The sequence below is a fragment of the Pituophis catenifer genome, unplaced genomic scaffold (assembly GCF_029215685.1).
Source record: "Pituophis catenifer annectens isolate HBS135680 unplaced genomic scaffold, rPitCat1.0.hap2 SCAF_2, whole genome shotgun sequence".
NCBI lineage: Eukaryota > Metazoa > Chordata > Lepidosauria > Squamata > Colubridae > Pituophis > Pituophis catenifer.
Genome location: NW_027256882.1, coordinates 19,734,378 through 19,740,540, shown reverse-complemented (window position 1 = coordinate 19,740,540; position 6,163 = coordinate 19,734,378).

Below are 6,163 nucleotides of genomic sequence, written 5' to 3'. Positions count from 1 at the left end.
AGTGAATACCACCCCTGGTGATAGTGTATGTATTTCCATGTGCAATTCAATTCACCTTAAAGCCTCACTTTGCATAGAACCAGGGTATCAGTGAATGTTCTGCCCCAGCTCCGGATTTCCGAGGATATTGACACACACCAACAGTCCTTATCAAATTTATTAAGTAGCAAGAATAAACAAGACCGGCAAAGGTTGGCAACCAGCCCAGAAAACAAGATATGATAAACCAAAATACTCTGATAATAAATACGAGTTGTTTCTAGCAAGAAACTTACTAACGGCGTGTGACTTAAATAGGCTAAGGAAGTGGCCAATTATCCTCAAGCCTTACTCTCGAGGAGACCTCCTCCTCCTGAGTAGCCACTCCTGCCTTTTGGCAGCCCAGTATGCTCGAGCATTGAGGAGAGGTTCCTCCACTTCACTCTCTCCACTTGAAGGAGCCTCTGGAGGTTCTGAAGGCTGAGTCTCTGCCTCTGGCACCACATCCTCTTCAGCCTCCTCGCTGTCTGATGCAAGTGCCGGCTGTGCAGGCTGCTGCGTGACACTACACCAGCTTCCTCCTCATCGGGATCAGCCACGATCCGCGCAGTTAACTCTCCCTGAAGATGTCTGCTTGTCCCACCAGAGCACTATAATAGACAAGCTCCAGGTACTTTCATAAAATATTGCCACCTCATGGGTACTTGGAATCCAGCATTTTCTGTTGCATGAAACATCCTACCCCCTTGAAATCGAACAGGCCTCCATTCTACTCTGTTTCTGGAGATTAGGTGAAGTCAGTGCAAAATAAGAATGAGGTGAGTTACCTCAGTGAAAGGTGGTTGTGATGCGAGGTATTTCTGTCAGAGTTTGTTGCAGCACCCATAATCAGACACACACAATCAGATACAAGTAAATGAACTTCAGCAGGATTCAAATTACAAAAGAAACTTCTTTATATACAATACCATACAGCAGAATTCAGCATACAATATCAGGAACACAGAAGCAATATTCCTAGAAGCAAGTCATTACAGAGTAGAGAGAAACAGAGGTTAATATATTGTACAGAGGCTCCCATTACAGAGGCCAAACCAACTCTTAGATACAGTTCAGCAAGTCTAAGCCACGCCCAGACTCCAAACTGTCTCTAATGGCCCCATACAAACAAATACTATGTTTCAGTTTCCAAACAGTCTCCATTGGCTGATCTGTTGCCTAGTTCAGTCTATGAATATTCATACTCTGACCATTTCTCTCTTGGGTTTTTTATTGTTGTGGTTTTTATTGTTTTATATATGGGGCTTTGGAGGACGGGGGGATTTAAGCTGCCCTAAATTAGTTTAAGATGGCCAGACAAATGTTATATATTTTCACCATTTGCTAAGTCTTCCCTGCGTCTCAAAATCATCTGTCATCCAGAGAAGATCTTTCTTGAACCATGAAAACAGATATAAAAGAAATATTACTTCCTGTTTTATGTACAGGTATTTTTTTTTTTTACTATTTATTAGGGCTTTCCTGTCTCTTGGTAAAAGCTGTCATTCCAGGAATGTCTTCCTTGCAATATGAAAGGGGAGACCATAAAAGAAATAACATTTTCTATTTTTTCAGATACCGAAAAATGTACAAAGTGTCCAGATGATCAATATCCAACTGAGAATTGAGTCCAATCTATCCTCAAAAGAATAACCTTCCTATCGTATGAAGACCATCTGGGCCTCATCCTAGTCATCTTTTCCCTACTCTTGTTCCTAACCACAAGTTTTGTTTTAACCATATTCCTTAAATACCTAGAAACTCCCATTGTTAAAGCCAACAACTGGGACCTCTCCTACATCCTCCTGGTTTCTCTCCTGCTTTGCTTCTTGTCTTCTTTTCTCTTCATTGGATGGCCAGGAAAAGCCACTTGTGTTCTCTGACAAAGAGTGTTCAGCATTGTCTTCTCAGTAGCTGTGTCTTCTGTCTTGGCCAAAACTATCACGGTGGTGCTGGCCTTCCTGGTCACAAAACCAGGAAACAAAGTGAAAAGATGGTTGGGGAAGAGCTTGGCCAACTCCATCATCCTTTCTTGTTCTGCTGTCCAAATTTTCATCTGTGCCTTGTGGTTGGGAATTTCTCCACCATTCCCTGACTCTGACCTCCACTCCCAGCCTGGAGAGATCATCCTTCAGTGTAACGAAGGCTCTGTTACCATGTTTTATGTTGTCCTTGGCTATATGGGTTTCCTAGCTGCCATTTGTTTCATGGTGGCTTTCCTGGTTAGGAACCTGTCTGGAGCCTTCAATGAAGCCAAACTGATCACCTTCAGCATGCTAGTCTTCTGTAGTGTTTGGATCTCCTTTCTGCCCACTTACCTGAGTGCCAAAGGAAACTCCATGGTGGCCGTGCAGGTCTTCTCCATTTTGTCCTCTAGTGCTGGGTTGCTGTGCTGCATCTTCTTCCCCAAGTGTTACATTATCATCTTTTTTTTTCCTTTAATTTATATGCTGTCCTTCTCCAGAGACTCAGGGCGGCTTACAATGCGTTAAGCAATAGCCTTCATACTTTTGTATATTTATACAAAGTCAGCTTATTGCCCCCACAAACTGGGTCCTCATTTCACCTACCTTAGAAAGGATGGAAGGTTGACTCAACCTTGAGCCTGGTGAGATTTGAACTTGCAGTAATTGCAGGCAGCTGATGTTAATAACAGTGCTTTAGTCCACTGTACTACAGGCTCTTTCTTGAGACCAGATCTAAACACCAAGGAACATCTAATGATAAAAGCAGGGAAATGATAATGAAATTAATTCTTAGTTTCATAACATTTAATAACTGATTGCAATTATTATTCTACATTCTATGTTTATTTGATTCAGTTGCATGTGTTTGACAATTTAGATTATTTATAACTAAAGGAAGTAACAATATGTGTGTTAAACTAATCAAGTTAAAATCCAAGATAATCTTCAAATAATAAAATAAAGAAAGAAGCAATATTTGTGTTTTTTTTTAACTGTTTGTAGCCTTCATTTTCCTCAACACACAGGATAGCCAATATTTGGCTAAAGCAATCCTTTGAGAGAGGACAAATATGAGCCATGTCCTGGGCTTTGGAGTGCTGAAAGCTTGGCAGGAGAAGGGGAGGGGTAAGGCAAAGGGCAGGGGTAAGGGAAGAAGAAGGAGGAGGAGGAGGAGATTTCTGAGTTTTCTTGCCTGCACAGGAATAGCTACTGCCCTTTAGGCCCCCTTGCTTCCCCCACCTCCAGTCATTACCAAGCCATTTCTCCCTCCTCACCAGCCCTCTGAGGAAGGATTGAAGGGAAAATCTTCAGCCATCCAGGTCTGGCTTTGGTAGTCAAAAAGCTACAGTTAGTACTAAAAGACCATGGTTCAACTTCAGTATTTAAAACAAAATCAACTTGATTAAAGGTGTCAAAAAAATAAAATAAAATAAAGTAGACCCTCTCTGTCACAGTACTTGCCCTCTAAAATAACATCCTCCCTTCTTGGCCTTCTTTAAAAGAGCATTTAAATTTTGACCGTATCCCCAGGCATTGCATAAAAAGGGGGCTAGGCCTTTTGTGTACTATGGCTCTTTTCAAATTATGAGAAGTAGTTTTAATCAGATATCTAATATAACAAATTCAAGCATTCAAAGAAAAAGAATCTGTACAATAAGAGACTATGAACAATAAAAGATAACAACAAAAAACCTGGATAAGAATCAAAAAGAAACCCACACAATTTAGGGATGGTCATCACTCACCTTGGTAATGCCTTGGGTAAAGAAGAAAATATTCAAAACCCTTCAAAAAAGAAAGCATTTGGGGATTCATCTAGATCTCTCAGGTAATCTTGTCCATTTCTTTAGGAGTCATGAACTCAACCTCCTCCGAGATCATGCCACAGACTGTGGCCAAGGAACTTTGACCTTCCCTGCCCAGGTAAGGGCAAATTTCAGCAATTTTATCCTCCAGGTAGCCCAAATAATCCTCCGAGAAGCCCAGCAATTGTTCTGAAAGTCTCTCCTTGACCAATAAGGGCCAGGTCACCCTAAATACGGCTGTTGCTTAGCAACACAACGAGGGTGGAAAAATATTGCTATTTCACCATCTTTATCACCATGTGGTAATCCCTAACATTGGCTCTCACATATTTTCTGTTAGACTCCCTCTAGTTTCAGTAAGATATAGCAGATAACATCATGGATAAAAGCAGCCTTTTTACGCATCAACCTGGCATTCAAAAGCAAGAACCAGAATCCAGACCCATCAAAATATGTTTAAATAATGGGAAGACTGGAACTTGAATGGCATATTGTGGCTTTGAATAACTAAATAATGAAGGGCTATGTCTTATATAAACATGTGTATTAATATTAGGATTTGCAATAGTGAGCCGATTAGAAGTTAGAATAGAGGTAGAAATAAGAAATAGGGGGAATATTAGCAGATATAATATATATAATATATAAACCCCCAACCAGTGGTGGGTTGCCCCCAGTTTGCACCAGTTCTATAGAACCGGTAGTAAAACCATCGGGAGGCTCCGCCCACCAACCCTGACGTCATCAAAACACTTCTGCGCATGTGCAGAATAGCATGCGGTCCCGCTGCGAACCGGTACTAAAGGTAAGTAGAACGCACCAATGGCCCCAACTATTTATCTATATATACCAGTAACACAGGGACTCTCACAAGGACACACTTACAAACACTTGGAAATATTTGGGGGAGGCTTTACACACAGCCTCAGAGATAAAAAGGCCAAAGGGGTCCCATTCCACCAACTACATCCACAGAAAAAGAAGAGGGACGCCAAGAAACACCCCAAACCAGATTCTGGGTGGGGGCTGGTAAGAAATTAGGTCATACCACCCACCATGCTGTGGGCTCTGTCATTGTCACAGCTGCAGACCTCACAACCCACTTATGATTTAGTAAAATAAGAAACTTCAAAATGCAAAGAATCTGAGTGTCTTACATGAAAGTGGAAGGGCAACACAGAGAGTGTCAAGGAAAAAGAGAAAGAAAACTTATACTCACCCTATAATTTTATCCCTATTTACCTCATGATACATTCCATAGGCTGTAACGTTCCAGTCTCTTAGTCAGCTCTAACCCAAACACTGATATTGCTAAACAGATAGAAAATTTCACTTCAGGCCAAGCAATTTCAAAAATTGCCAACAGGTCCTACTCTTAAAATTAGGCAAGTTTCAAGGTTACTGATTTGCTCCCTTGGTGTTAGAAGACAGGCAGTACTAGAGTCAGGGGTGGGCTGCTGGGGGTTCGCAGGGGTTCGGGAGAACCTCTATCTAAGATTCTGTGCAGTTCAGAGAATCCCCAAATCCCACTCCACCCCTCCTGGCCCTGCCCACCCCACCCCTCCCAGGAGTCCACACACAGTCCATTTTGGATGCAGGTAAGTTCAGGGTGTGCGCAGAGGCTCGGGGAGAGTGAAAAATGGGCCTACAAGAAGTTTGGAGGGCCTCCATAGTCTGGGGAGGCAGTTTTCACCCTCCCAGAGGCTCAAGAAAATCCTCTGGAGCCCAGGGAGGGCAAAAATGCCCCCTCCCCCACACTGTGGTGCAGGAGACCAGCTAGGCCACACCCACCATGGCCACGCCCACCCAGCAACCGGGCAAAGAACTCCTTGCTAAAATTTTTGAAGCTCATCCCTGACTAGAGTTATGTGTCAACACTCTAGAGTATCACCAAACTCTGGGTGAACTTCCCAAACAGTCTCTGGGGACAAGAAGAAGAGCAGAATTCAGTTTCCTGGGTGTTGTATTATCTTCCTCCAGCATCCCTTTCTGAATATGTCTAGACAAAAATGACCACAACAGCTCCAGTGATGTATGTGAAGGAAATTTTTCACTAGCATGTTTTTTTTTTTTTCTAGCTACCTTTCCTCATAGGGAGCCCAGAAGAAGTTCAGAAGCCCCAGAGGACAAATTGCTTCTCGCTGTGATTATCAACATCCTGGTCTTAGCAGATCTTTTCTGCTACTTCTGCAGTGACTGCCTTTGATGTAAATATCAGGTTGAAGCAACAGGAAAGGGATCTTGCATCAGAAAAGTGCATGATAAATACCTCATATCACACTTTCTATGGCACATGTTTTGGGACAGGCAGGGGCCTTTCTTCCCTTTCAACTGAAGCGTGGTTTGTCTCTGTCTTTATCAGAAAAGCCACTG